This window comes from Palaemon carinicauda, unplaced genomic scaffold (genome assembly GCF_036898095.1).
Source record: "Palaemon carinicauda isolate YSFRI2023 unplaced genomic scaffold, ASM3689809v2 scaffold632, whole genome shotgun sequence".
In the NCBI taxonomy this organism is placed as follows: Eukaryota; Metazoa; Arthropoda; class Malacostraca; order Decapoda; family Palaemonidae; genus Palaemon; species Palaemon carinicauda.
In genome coordinates this window covers 92671-108336 of record NW_027171908.1, presented here as the reverse complement: position 1 = coordinate 108336, position 15666 = coordinate 92671, and the positions used below count along the sequence as shown (strand labels likewise).

The 15666-nt window shown below is 34.6% G+C and overlaps 1 long non-coding RNA gene across 1 annotated transcript; it reads right to left on the bottom strand.

Moving 5' to 3' along the window:
• Positions 1–2453: 2453 nt before the first annotated feature.
• On the bottom strand, positions 2454–15273 carry LOC137637287 (uncharacterized). The gene is made up of 3 exons (XR_011043528.1): positions 15140–15273; positions 5829–6042; positions 2454–2515 (listed from the first exon to the last, which is right to left on the bottom strand). It is a non-coding gene; the product is annotated as an uncharacterized lncRNA (long non-coding RNA).
• Between the last annotated feature and the right edge of the window lie 393 nt (positions 15274–15666).

Sequence of the window (15666 nt, the reverse complement as noted above, 5' to 3'; positions counted from 1 at the left end):
AGAGAGAGAGAGATTCCTAGAAATCAAGAGAGAGAGAGAGAGAGAGATATTCCTAGATATCGAGAGAGAGAGATATTCCTAGATATCGAGAGAGAGAGAGAGATATTCCTAGATATCGAGAGAGAGAGAGATTCCTAGATATCTCGAGAGAGAGATTCCTAGATATCGAGAGAGAGAGATATTCCTAGATATCGAGAGAGAGAGATATTCCTAGATATCGAGAGAGAGAGAGAGAGAGATATTCCTAGATATCGAGAGATCGAGAGAGAGAGATATTCCTAGATATCGAGAGATCGAGAGAGAGAGAGAGAGAGAGAGAGAGAGAGAGAGAGAGATATATTCCTAGATATCGAGAGAGAGAGAGAGAGAGAGAGAGAGAGAGAGAGAGATATTCCTAGAAATCAAAGAGAGAGAGAGAGAGAGAGAGAGAGAGAGAGAGAGATATTCCTAGAAATCAAAGAGAGAGAGAGAGAGAGAGAGAGAGAGAGAGAGAGATATTCCTAGAAATCAAGAGAGAGAGAGAGATATTCCTAGAAATCAAGAGAGAGAGAGAGAGAGATATTCCTAGAAATCAAGAGAGAGAGAGAAAGAGAGAGAGAGAGATATTCCTAGAAATCAAGAGAGAGAGAAAGAGAGAGAGAGAGATTCCTAGAAATCAAGAGAGAAGAGAGAGAAAGAGAGATATTCCTAGATATCGAGAGAGAGAGAGAGAGAGAGAGAGAGAGAGAGATATTCCCAGATATCAAGAGAGAGAGATATTCCTAGATATCGAGAGAGAGAGAGAGAGAGAGAGAGAGAGAGAGAGAGATATTCCTAGATATCGAGAGAGAGAGATATTCCTAGATATCGAGAGAGAGAGAGAGAGATTCTTAGATATCGAGAGAGAGAGAGAGAGAGAGAGAGAGATTCCTAGATATCGAGAGAGAGAGAGATTCCTAGATATCGAGAGAGAGAGAGAGAGAGAGAGAGAGAGAGAGAGATTCCTAGACATCGAGATATTTTCCTAGATATCGAGAGAGAGAGAGAGAGAGAGAGAGAGAGAGATATTCCTAGATATTGAGAGAGAGAGAGAGAGAGAGATATTCCTAGATATTGAGAGAGAGAGAGAGAGAGAGATATTCCTAGATATTGAGAGAGAGAGAGAGAGAGAGATATTCCTAGATATTGAGAGAGAGAGAGAGAGAGAGAGAGAGAGAGAGAGATATTCCTAGATATTGAGAGAGAGAGAGAGAGAGAGAGAGAGAGACTTCGTATGTAAATATGTAAACATTACCAAGTATTTACTCTAGCCCCTAAAGCCTTTTCTTCTCTAACTTCTGACTTCACTAAGATTAACAGCTATCCATTACAATTATCACTGCCAACGAACTTGGAGGGAGGTTATGTTTTCGTCCCTGTTTGTTTGTTTGTGAATGAACAACTTCCTGGCCACAATTTTACTCAGTTGTGAAACTTTCAGGGAATAATTCTTATGTTGAGGCGTGGAAGGGATTCAATTTTGAAAGTCCTATGTCAAAAGTCAAAGGTAAATGCCAAGGTCAAAGGTAAAGGGTAAATGTCAAGGTCAAAGGTAAAAGTAAAAATCAAAGGTAAAAGGTCAAAGGTAAAGGTCAAAGGTAAAGATCAAAGGTAAATGTCAAGGTCAAAGGTCAAAATCAAAGGTAAAGGTCAAAGGTCAAAGGTAAAGGTAAATGTCAAGGTCAAAGGTAAAAGGTAAAAAGTCAAAGGTAAAGGTAAACATTAAAGGTCAAAGGTAAAGGTCAAAGGTAAAAGCTAAGGTCAAAGGTAAAGGTAAAGGTAAAGGGTAAATGTCAAGGTCAAATGTAAAAGTAAAAATCAAAGGTAAAGGTCAAAGGTAAAGGTCAAGGTCAAGGTCAAAGGTAAAGGTCAAGGTCAAGGTCAAAGGTAAAGGTCAAGGTCAAGGTCAAAGGTAAAGGTCCAGGTCAAGGTCAAGGTTAAAGGATAAAGGTCAAGGTAAAGGTCAAGGTAAAGGTCAAAGGTAAAGGTAAAAGTCAAAGATCAAAGTCAAAGGGTAAAAATCAAAGGTAAAAGGTAAAAGGTCAAAGGTAAAGGGCAGAGTTAAAGGTCATGGTCAAAGGTCAAAATCAAAGGTAAAGGTCAAAGGTAAAGGTAAAAGTTCAGGTCAAAGGTAAAGGTTCAGGTCAAAGGTAAAGGTTCAGGTCAAAGGTAAAAATAAAAGGTAAAGGTAATGTTCAAAGGTAATGTTCAAAGGTCAAGGTAAAGGTCAAGAAATAAGCATCCGTGGCGGAGGTCTGCACTCTACTGAGCGCCCCTCTATTTTACTCCTTTTTACCCTAACTGGTGACAGTGTTTAGAAAATTGACCTGGGTTTAAACTCACCTTCAACTCTAAGAGTTTCAAAATCCATTCCTGATTTCGACTTAATTTCAACTTAGGACATTTTTCCAGTTTTTCTATTTCCTCCAGTTGAAAGTAACGAAATTTAAATGTCTTTTTTCGCCCTTGTAGTTTGCGTGGAAACAGCTATACACATCTGGAAGAGAAAATTGAACTATTTAAATTATGAAATTGTAAACTGAATGTACTTTAAACAGCTATCGACATATGAAAATCTGAAATTACACTTTTTTAAATCTGAAAAATGGAAAAACTAAATGTATATCTCACAAAAGAAATCATTAATGTTATACTGGTTTATCTCTACACAACACGACTTCCCAAATTCTTCCCAAGAAATTAACGAATTGCCTAACTATAAGCTAATTACTCAACTATATTACGTCAATTCAGAACGTCGTAGGCTTTCTCCTTCATAAAGAAAAACTGAATTAACATATCTTTGTTGGAAAAAAGGGGAAATTCCTTATTAAACATTTTAAATTTTCTCTGAAAACCTTTAAATCAGTTTTACAACTTTTGGCTGATTATAAAAATACTTTGTTAATCAAATATTTCGATATAAATGCAAATAAACTTTACTTGTAAGAATAGCCTTGGTTGAGAGTGTCTCCTTCCACAAGCAAACAGAAATCACTTTGGACAACCGCTAACCGATTGTCCATCTTGTATTGACCTATACTGGACAAGTCCACACGTTATTTTCAGCCAAGTAGTGTTATAATGATGTCATGATTACGTCATTAGAGAAGTAAAGCTAACAGACAATGACTCACTATTGAAACTTGCTCTACTGTTGGAGCCCTTGGGCTTATAGCATCTTGCTTTTTCCAACTAGGGTTGTAGCTTGGCTAATAATAATAATAATAATAATAATAATAATAATAATAATAATAATAATAATAATAATAATAATAATAATAATAATAATAATCTGTTGATTATATTATTATTATTATTATTATTACTATTATTATCTAAGCTACAACCCTAGTTAGAAAAACAGTATGCTATAAGCCCAAGGGCTTCAACAGGGAAAAATAGCCCAGTGAGGAAAGGAAATAAGGAAATAATTGATAAAAAGCTGTCCCACCCAGTGAAAGGATCACTCCTTTATTAATTGAATTACACTGGCTGCCTATTTAAGCTAGAATAAAGTCTTTTCTACAATGACCCAAGTTATCAGAACCGGATGTACAAAATATCCAATAAAATTGCTATATATTGTACAAAAAACATTTTTTTTTTTGACATGAGAATAGTTACAGATGGTTTCAAATTATTGGAACCAAGATACATGTCAATTTCCTTTGGTCGCTGCAACCTCACCATCTTTGTGAGCTAAGGATATGGGGGTTTGGGGAGCCTATAGTTCTGAGTCATCAGCAGCCATTGCCTGGCCCTCTTTGGAACTAGCTTGGGTGGAGAGGGTGCTTGGGCGCTAGTCATATGTATATATGGTCAATCTCTAGGGCATTGTCTACTCGACAGGGCAATGTTACTGTCCCTTGCCACTGCCAATCATGAGTGGCTTTTAAACCTTTAAACATCGAAGACGTGTTTCTCCGTCTTCCCACCTTGAGCTTAACCAAGGCCCATAGCTTAACTACAGGTAACAACCTTTGCTTGATAAACCGAAAACACAGACGAGGATCTAATAGTACTTATAATAAGATTTATGCCATAACTAATGAGGTGATTACAGTTGTCTATTAACTGCACTATGAACAATTTAACTAATATAATTATTTCATGTAAAAAAATTAGAACAGTGATGGTATTTTTTGGAAAAATAAAATCGTGTTTTCGAATAGGTTTGGAGACTGAATAAGCTTCCAGCGTTTTAGCAATTATTTTCTGAGAGAGAGAGAGAGAGAGAGAGAGAGAGAGAGAGGAGAGAGAGAGAGAGAGAGAGAACAGCCCTTAAAGTTTACGTTTAATATTCATATAATACAATGGATTGCTAATTACTGATTTTCTTCATCTATCAAGACCCCGCTATCACCAATTAACAAAATGTAATTAATTTGATATGTCAAAACCATTTAAGTATCTAGAAACAAATTAGCAAATAGATATATGAACTCAGAAATTAACTATACAAAGAGAAGGGAATCAGTGCAAAGGTTTAAAGGAATGTTTTATAAAAGTGACATTATATCTGCAATGGTTTTGGGAGACTGACACACTAGCGATTTCGAAGGCCCAAGATAGAAAAATGGAAATGGTAGAAATATGAATGTTGAAATGGATGTGCAGAGTGACGAGAAGAGACAGGATCAGATATTTTATTATACACACAGTCAAAGTTGTATGGTGTTAAAGGCTCAGTTAAAAAGACTAAGTGCTTTTGGTCAAGTTTTGTAAACAGAAATGATGAAAATCATGGAGACGGGAAGGAAGGAAGGAAAGAAGGGAGGAGGGAAGGAAGGGAGGAGGGAAGGAAGGGAGGAGGGAAGGAAGGGAGGAGGGAAGGAAGGGAGGGAGGAATGAAGGGAGGGAGGAAGGAAGGAAGAAAGGAAGAAAAAAAGGAAGAAAAAAAGGAACGAAGGAAGGAAGAAGGAAGGAAGGAAAGAAGAAAGGAAGAAAAAAAGGAAGAAAAAAAGGAAGGAAGGAAGGAAGAAAGGAGAAGGAATGAAGAAAGAAAGGAGAAGGAATGAAGAAAGAAAGGAGAAGGAATGAAGAAAGAAAGGAGAAGGAAGAAAGAAAGACAGAAAGAAAGAAAGGAGGAACAGTATGGTAAAAGGAAGAACATTTAAGTTGTATTGCTTAAAAAAGTGCAATGAAGACAAGATTAAAAATTAATACAAGTGGCCTTATGTAAGTAGTGGGAGTTAGTTACATATTGAGAGGGTAATTTTATAAACTGAGAACAGTGAAAAATGTTTGGATAAAGTTATTAAACGTAAAAAAGTGACCGTGTTGATATTTTGGGAAGTACTTATTGAGATGTCTGTGAAAATAGGAGACGAGACATAAGCCAGGATGAAGTTGGAATAGAATTTTCTATACTAGAAGCAAATTAATATATCTTATTAGTAGAGAGACCACAGAATGCAACAATAAAACCTGTTTTAATGATGTTAGTTTTTAAAATATTTTATTTTAAGTGTTTATTACTACTTATATCGTTTATTCTTATATTGCCTTTCCTCACTGGACTATTTTTCCCTGTTGGAGCCCTTGTGATTATAGCATCTAGCTTTTCCAACTATGGTTGTAGCTTAGCTAATAATAATAATAATAATAATAATAATAATAATAATAATAATAATAATAATAATAGTACATTTGGGACTGGCAGGAAGAATTTAACCAAAACATCATGAAATTTAGAATTAAAAAGTTATTTAAGACTGAATGATACTTCAACAGCCTAAAAAGCAGGAAGGTTCGACTTTTAATGTTCTCACACACTCAATAAATATCTTGTTTAGTTAACCACTTACCTATAATTAATACAGTGTATATCTACAGCTTGGTTGCAGCAGAAAGAACGGAAAGAGAGAGGAATGGTGAGACATTATTGCCCAACCTTAGGATATGGCAACTGCATGATCATTATCATTATCTTGCTCTAGAGTCTTGTGGTCTTCAGAAGGGACATTTGAGATATGGACCCGAAAGATTCTCATCTTCTATCTTCTTGACTAGTGTGTCCAACTTCCGAAAAATGAAATGAATTAATATTCTGGTAATTTTATCCATTAATATAATCAGTCATTCCATATACAATAACATTTATTGTATTAAGATATATATATATATATATATATATAGAGAGAGAGAGAGAGAGAGAGAGAGAGAGAGAGAGAGAGAGAGAGCTTTGTTACAGCATTCGTAAGTAAATGATTATTAGAAATACAAAAATTGGGAAGCAAATGCATTAGGAAACTCATTTCCCAAAATAAAACTTTAAAGTTACTTTATCATTTTATAACTTTTTTACTATTACAACAACAAGCAGGTTTCCTGTACCTCGTTGATCACAAGGTGCAAGGCTCTGCAATTTCTAGAAAGTTCATTGTCAATAGTTACCTCGTATATAAAAATTTGATAAGTATCAAATTGTATCCTAAGTAGCAGGAATAAAATCTTGTTTAAAAAGCTCTATACATAAACTCCCAATGAGTTAAATGGAAGTATAAGCTACATAAAACATCGAAATTTTAAGTGTTAGGGATTAGATTTGTGAAATACGAACGAAAACGTAAATAAGGCTATATTAAACAATCATGGGAGAGAATATGGTATTAATACTGAATATATGGAGACGAATTGGCAATAAATACACGGGTTTAAAATTCAGGTCAACATCCAAAAATACCTCGCTAATGTTGCTCCCAAACTAATATAAAGGACATTTAACATTCCTCTCTCTCTCTCTCTCTCTCTCTCTCTCTCTCTCTCTAAGTGTTGAATATGAGGAAGGGTTTGAGGACTGCTAACTGCTTTTTTGGATTTAATTCCAGTACAAAATCATGAAAAGTTGCATTATCTAGCTTTCGAAGAGACCATCCATCTCTCTCTCTCTCTCTCTCTCTCTCTCTCTGTGTTCAATATGGGGAAGGGTTCAAGGACTGCAAACTGTGTTTTTTTAATTTACTTCCAGGACAAAATCATGAAATTTTGCATTATTTTGCTTTCGAAGGGACCACTCTCTCTCTCTCTCTCTCTCTCTCTCTCTCTCTCTCTCTCTCTCTCTCTCAAAGTGTTCAATATGGGGAAGGGTTCGAGGACTGCAAACTGTTTTTTAGGATTTACTTCCAGGACAAAATCATGAAATTTTGCATTATTTTGCTTTCGAAGGGACAATTTCTCTCTCTCTCTCTCTCTCTCCTCCTCTCTCTCTCTCTCTCGAGTTTTCTAGACCGTCTGGCTCGGTTCAACTATTATTCCCCCATCTTCCGTAGACCACGGGCTCTTGCATTCCCAGCTAACTAAAAACTATCAAATTAACCATCTCATTAACTAACTCCTTAACCTATAACGGCCACCTATGAAAGCGAGAACTGTATTAACAATCGTATGTTGGAATTTTGAACTCATGAAAACTAATATTATGATGAATATCAAGATCAGCTTGACTGAAATACTAAAAATCTTGAAAGGAAATTATTGGCAAACGATCGAGTTATGTTGAGCTCACTTAATGAGGTAAGAGAGAGAGAGAGAGAGAGAGAGAGAGAGAGAGAGAGAGAGAGAGGTAGGTTAATGCAACCATAACAAACCTATCATCAACTCGTATTTAAAGACTACCTTCTTCAGAAAACTCAAGTAACAGAAAACGTAAAATCGCTTCGGATAGTCGAGTCACTTCATTTATACCTTACATGCAATCTTGGGTTTTCTGGATAAGGAAAGGATAAAAATTCTTTAACCTTGATCTGTTTTCCTTAAAATCAAACTAAAAAAAATTCGTTCTTTGAAATAGACTAAAAAACTCGAAAATATCGTGGCAAGAGTAACTGAATTATATGATTTAATCCAAGATTTCTTGAAGGGATTGTAGAAAAAATTACCCAATGAATATCTTACCTAAATGAATTCCAGTGATACTGAATTTATGAGATACGAATTACAAATATACTCAACATACTTATGGATGTTTAGAGGCATATTCAAAATAGATGGATTTGATAAGAATAGACTTCACTGGACTTGTTTCGATGGGGGAGATTTGAAGAGAGAAAGTGTGGAATGCACAACTATAAAGGGCCCATTAAGATGGAAGAAACAGCAACGGCTATTGATAAGTTATATCATTATCATCATCATCTCCTATGCTTACTGACGCAAAGGGCCTCGGCTAGATTTCGCCAGATATTGACTGACTAAATCCATAAAGGATTCATTGGCTAGATTCCTCAAAGGATAGCCAGTTCCTTATGATGCGCAGTGCCTAGCTAAGGCAAGTGTCCCCTCCGTTCCATAGTCCTCTAAATGTAGCTAGCTAACACCTCTACGTTTCAGATGCTGTCTCAATTGAGTTTTTGCATTGATTTTTCATCTGGAAGCGATTTTAACGTTTCAGATGCTGTCTCGATAGAGTTTTTGCATTAATTTTTTTTTTATCTGAAAGCGATTTTAACGTTTATGATGCTGTCTTAATAGAGTTTTTGCATTGAATTGATTCATCTGGAAGCGATTTTAACGTTTCAGATGCTGTCTCGATAGTGTTTTTGCATTAATTTTATTCATCTGGAATCATTTTTTAACCTTTCACATGCTGTCTCAATAGTTTTTGCATCAATTTTATTCATTTGGAAGTGATTTTAACATTTCAGATGCTGTCTCGATAGAGTTTTTGCATTAATTTTTTTTTCTGAAAGCGATTTTATAACGTTTATGATGCTGTCTCAATAGTGTTCTTGCATTAATTTTATTCATCTGGAAGCGATTGTAACGTTTCAGATGCTGTCAATAGAGTTTTTGCATTAAATTGATTCACCTGGAAGCGATTTCAACGATTTAAGGTTTTGCCTTAAAAGCAAAATAAAAATTACAATTGGATCTTTTGCGGACATTCAGAATCAGACCCACAAATAGGATAAAAGTTTTAATGATGAAGTCATTAGGATTTTGAAGGGGGCTAAAAATCAAATCGTGTCATTTATATTATGGTAATATCTAAAGTAATTGGCGTAGAATACTTTTATAGTATTGCAGGAATACTAAATACTATTATTGACGAATATAAATATCCAAAAAGTGAGAAAGTAGCTGTGGCCACAGCTGTTCTGAAAAGTGCTCTCGAGTAGCAGGACTTTAAGTAAATATAAATCTATTTCAGTATATCCTTCAGGCCAGAAAGTGCTAGAATAGGTCATTATTAAACTACTGGTTAGCCATTCGTGAAAGATTTAAACATTGCTGGATAAGCAGCCAGAATATAGACAATTATCTACGGTGACAACTATATGCAGTGATGTAAACATGATTTACTGGTAATTGTGGATGAGAACAAAGGTGGCATCCTGAGTTCATTCTACATGCTACTTTTGACACAAGTGTTGCGCTTTTCAATATCTAAGATTGAGTACTCAACTTTGGGAGTTGTTTTCCTGGTCCTATCACACAAATATAACATTACAGGACCTACAAGAGAGAGAGAGAGAGAGAGAGAGAGAGAGAGAGAGAGAGAGAGAGAGCGATCATTTTCCAGTCCACATCATCGAAGCACATAAAGTATCGAAAGCCTTAATATCTTCATTTCTTTCTGATATCTAGTGGGAGCTTGTTATATAAATCTTAGGTCAGCATATTTGAAGGCTCTAGAACTTACAGTATATGTACATCTTGACTCCAATAACATGAAACTCTGTTACGATTCACAGGTTAATAGAAGCTATTGTGTACGAATTGGAAATTCTTACTCATAACGCGAGCCATTAAGCAGAGGTGCCACAATGGCGTGTATTAGACCCAATACTAATTTATTTTGTATCTTTAGTATTGATCTATCAAAACTATTACAGGGAATTGAAGTGAGGTCAAACTTTATGTTTATACACAATCATACTTCTCCATGACACAAATGATAAAGTTGAGATTCTAAAAAAAGTGATAGGGAACGATTGACAAAACTACAAATAAATGAAAATAAAACTTCAGTTTGTGGTAATAGGAAAGAATGATTATCAAGATTGGTTGAAGTGGCATATTGGAAACATCCCTGCATGACGTTTAGAAAAGTGGACATTAAACAAGAACTTGAAAAGGGAAATAAATGCAGTTGAATTGTGGTTTTACAGAAGAATGTTCAAGGTCCCATAGACTAAGAGAGAGAGAGAGAGAGAGAGAGAGAGAGAGAGAGAGAGAGAGATCACTTCTAAATTTGATAAGGACTTAGATGAAATTTCTGGGACATGTAATAAGAAGAGAAAAGATCGAAATTGTGTGCCTTAGGGAAAGATAGATAATGGGGAGAAGAGCAAGAGGTCGGCAAAGGAAACAGTTTCTTGACAGCTTACTGGAGGAAATAACTGAGAATGTAACAGCTGGACAAATTAAAATCATACAGAGTTAGAGACAGGACCAGGTGGAGGCAATTGACAGCCCACGTCCTTGACATGGGACCTATATAGATATAGATTCCCACTTACTTACTTTTACGGGTTTATTTCTCGCCCTCCATCAGACACTGAAGGTCTGTTCAGGCGGGCCTTGGTGGGTGAAAAATAATTTCTTCCCAGTTAATATTTTGCTCTGTATCATTATCAGTTATTTCGCTAGCATTTGTATTCAGGCTTAATAGTTTTCAGGTCACTATTATAACACTTTCTAAAAAGATAAGTCTTTAGTGTGGGTCATTGAATTTAGTGAGAAATTTTCTTTTTTACCTACTACGATTCTGCAATGAACATAGGGAAAATAATAGAATAATATTTAATATCTCAATGAAAATAAAACTAAAATAATTACAAAACCCAAATCGTAACTCAGGTTTTAAAACGAAAGCATTAAAAGTTCACCTATTGGCCAAACTATACTGTTATAGCTTTCAAATATGCAGCCCCATGACTATACAATTAGCTCCCACTAGACAATCGAAAGACTGAAGATATAAAGACTTTTTTTTTCGTTTCCTGAGTGCTTCGATATGTGAATTTGATAATAAACACGGAATACGATATGTGATACTCTAAATACCCAAGTTATTTGTAGGTCCTTTAGAGCGAAGGTTTCCCCTGTGTGTGATAGAACCAGGAAACAGCCTTTAATGCAAAGTAACCTAATACATCAATATGGTTAAGCAAACTATGTATATTTGCTTCGATCTAATACGCTTAGTAAATAAATAAACCAAAAGGTTACAAATAATTACGTACATACATAAAATATTTTTTTTCTCAATAAGTTACATGAATAAATTCGACAAAATTTGGCTCCCAATTCCCTCTATGAGATGGTACACAATTTAACTCTCAAGAGACTAAAAAACAAGTCTCCGCTGAATGGTGAAAATGAAAATATAAGTGCCTAACCAGAAGAACAACTCGTTTAAATCAAGAAGGACACACACTTAGAAGAACTGGGTCCTGGTTTGAATCATGGACACAAATTTCGTAGTTCACATATCATTAACCAAGATTTTGTGTACTGAAGAAACTCATTTATTATTTCTAACCAGTTTTGCTTCACAAATCAATGATGTTGGCAATTTAAAACAATTATCTTTAAAATTAGGTTAACACCGAAGACGTGTTTTTCTCCGTCTTCCTACCTTGAGCTAAACTGCGGTTAACAACCTTTGCTTGATAAACCGAAGACACAGATGAGGAACCAATAGTACTTATAATAAGAGTTTTTTCCCTAACTAATGAGGTGATTACAGTTGTCTGTTGACTGCACTATGAACAATTTAACTAATATTATTATTTCATGTAAAAGAATTAGAACAGCGATGGTAATTTTTTTGGAAAAATAAAATCGTGTTTTTTGAATAGGTTTGGCGGACTGAATAAGCTTCCAGTGTTTTAGCAATTATTTTCTGACAGAGAGAGAGAGAGAGAGAGAGAGAGAGAGAGAGAGAGAGAGAGAGAGAATCTGTTAAGTAGAAATTCCAGGCCTATCACTGCTCTACACTGAAGGGCCACGTTCACAAGCCAAGCAAAGCTACTTGTAAAACAGCCAACACAAAAGCGGTTAGAACAATCACATTTATTCGAGCCCTATTAAACAAATATATGATTAAATCCTAAAGTCACAAAGATCCTAATAATTGAAAACATGGTCCATACCAGGCTCCTAGAAGTCTGGTTCTCATCAAAACCTTTTCTTACGTAACCTAGACACAGCGTTAAGACAATTGAACTCACTTGACCGAAGATACAGCTAATTATATTTCCCTGATTTATTTGAGGACAATTTGTCCTTAAGCTACGAAAAGGCAAAAATAGATTATCATTGATGTAAATGTTAAGAAAGGACTCAACTGAGGTATGAATTTAATAATAATATTCCTAATTAACCTTTTGGTGCTGATCAATGTTACTTCTCTCTCCACCCAAACACAAACCAGTTTGAATTTATTGATAAATTCTTGCTAACCTAATACGATTTTGCAACCAACATGGGAGAAATTATAGTAAATATCTCAATTAAAATAAAATGGTAATAAATTCAAAATCTAAAAGCATTAAAAGTTCACCTATTGGCCAAACTATACTGTAAGCTCTTTACAGTAACCAAACTTAAGTACAAAAATATACATTATTATAAACGAGACAATTTATGTTATAAGAAATACTACGAATATAGAAAGATGAGCAACACATCTCAAGAGAGCCTACATCTCTTGGAAAACACAAACATTATTCAATATAGACAAATACTTTAGAATTTTCTTCCTTAACCATAATTTCAAATAAAGAGTAACACTACTGCAGGGTGTCACAATGACCTACATTCTATAGCTGTGGAAGCAATACTTATATGAAACACTTTTATTTAGTTTTGCACTACATTGCTAAATGTGAAAATTCAATTCATTAAGTATCCCAGTATCTGTGCACTGTTAAATTTGTACTTAGTTGGATAACAACAACAATAACAACATGATCTTTACGAAGAGCAAATATGCTGAAAACCACTTTTTGCCTTACTGGTTGAAAAACCAGTTAATTGTTTAGTCATTAACCAATTATTATTATTATTATTATTATTATTATCATTATTATTATTATTATTATTATTATTATTATTATTATTATCATCATCACTTGCTAAGCTACAACCCTAGTTGGAAAAGCAGGATGCTATAAACCCAGTGGACCCAACAGGGAAAATAGCCCAGTGAGGAGAGGAAACAAGGAAAAATAAATTATTTCAAGAACAGCAACATCATCTAAATAAATATTTCCTACATAAACTATAAAAACTTTAACAAAACAAGAGAAAGAGAAACCAGATAGAAAAGTGCCCCCCGACTGTACCCTCAAGCAAGAGAACTCTAACTCTAAGCAACTGAGTAAGCCTGACCACTAGTGAATTATAAGAAAAATGATTGATAGTAGCTTCATACAAAATAAGGTGTATCAGTAAATGCTTTTCCAAGAATACTTTGTCATAAATATCAGAATTTCACAAAAAATTCCTCCTAAGTTACCAACACATGAAAACCAATAGTAAATATCTACAAGTAAATAAATACTAAAATATGACCTCAGTTTCAAAACTAAAGCATTTGCCAATAAACAAATGTGTTGTGTGATATGCTAAATACCTTAAAATGTACACGAATAACTGATAATGAAGAATGGTGTGATATCAAGAACATATATCAGAAAAACAGACCTTTAAGTAAAGCTCATGTATGGGCCTCACTGCACGAGAAGCCATTTATAGTCGCTGGATAAACAGATTCTCACTACATACAAAAATAAAAAATATTACTCATACACAAGATATATTAATAATGATATTTAAGAAAAGTCTAGATTATTGCTAGATTAGCAACTCATGCAAGTGCCTATGTCACCTAGAAACGCGAGTATGATTTAACAAAGACGTATTTTTGAATTTGGTTTGTAAAATATTATAATTTGAAATATGTCACAACCAATGCTCACTCATTTTGAGAAGTTCTTTACCACAATTTCGAATGTTAGATTAAAATTACAATTGCTGTAGCATCTTCACTAATTTTATAATTGTTAAAAAACAGAAACACTGATCCTTTCTAACCAGCTTTTAAAGTTAAAAGCAAAATGATACTGTAGCCAGCAATTTCCTTTCATTATTAATTCCCCCAAAATAAATTCAACTTTTTACCTTGATGCTAGACGAAGACTTAGTATTTAATTACTAAATAAGGCTTCCCATTTTCAGATTAAAACAGATTTCTTAAATATTCACTGACAACGAGTAGGAGAGTCCTCTTAAACGAAGAACAAATATGCAGAAAACCAGTTCTGTCTGGTTAGTCAAAAAATAGGCAAGCAACCACACCCCCCTTACAGTAAGAGTTAATTGGTCATTACTAATGAGGTAATTAGGCAATTATAGGTCCACTAATGGATGAGAAAAAAATAGGGTTGCTATCAAAATAAATCGTTTCTATAAAGGTTTACCCAGAAATATTTTATTAAAAATCTAAACAAAAAGCCGTGTTTCTACTTGGGCTTTTATCAGGACATTTAATTTAAACTTAATTTCAATGTATTAAAAGAATTAAAAGTGTGGACAGAGAGAGAGAGAGAGAGAGAGAGAGAGAGAGAGAGAGAGAGATCTACTTGTGTGGAACCTTCCAGTGCTTAATTAAGAATTAAAAGTGTGGGCAAGAGAGAGAGAGAGAGAGAGAGAGAGAGAGAGAGAGAGAGACTAATTAGTGGGCATGGCTGGACAAGGACTTTTAAACTAATGAAGCAAGACAATGGATGTTCCCTAAAGAAAGGGAATTGTGTTATTGGTGATTACAGTGTCCCCATTTGGAACTCAAGCCAAACAGCTAGTTATACACCGTCCTATTGTTAATCGAAAAGTTAAAAGTCACATCTAGAAAAAAAACTCATCTAATATCTTTTCACATTTTCACTGACTATTGAATCACCACCACATGCTAAAAAGAGCATTTCGAGAAATGTCTTTTCATGAAAATTTCTTCGCCATTAAAAGACCCTTACAGAAATTCTATGGTTAACTATCAATCATGGAAACCTACAACACCTATATTAGAATCAAAAGTATTTCAAGTAATACAACAACAGCGAGAACATAATAAAAAGAAATAAACCTTGTAAAGTGTGTCCCTCCTTACCTAGTAAATCCTTCATTATTCACACAATCACAAGTTAAAATACAATTCCTTCTTCCTCTCCCTGTGTCTGGGAGAGGAATGAACCTTCTTCTACTGTCTACGCTGTCAGGAACATCCCTAGACGGCCCCTAAAAGTTCCCTAATCCAGAAGTAATTTTCTCCAGGTAGTCCCCAATAAATATTGGAACCTGTAGCCCACTAAATACTGTACTATGTACTCCTGTATCTTCTACGATTATAATACATTCTGTATTTACTTTTAACTATGGTATTTGTGAAACCACAAACAGTAAAATTCATTTTTTAATAATCAATTTGTGTTCTGATTTCAGTTTGTGCTCTGAAAGATATATTAATCAAATAATAATAGAATTTAATCTTATTGAAGACTGAATTATTCATGAGTATTTAGGTAGTGTTTACAGCTACCAGATGTATAAGAATTCCCAATCTAGATGTCCCCTAAAACCTCTAGAAATTCCTGGATTTGGGGACAAATTCTCAACAAGTTGTCCCCCTGGTTTAAA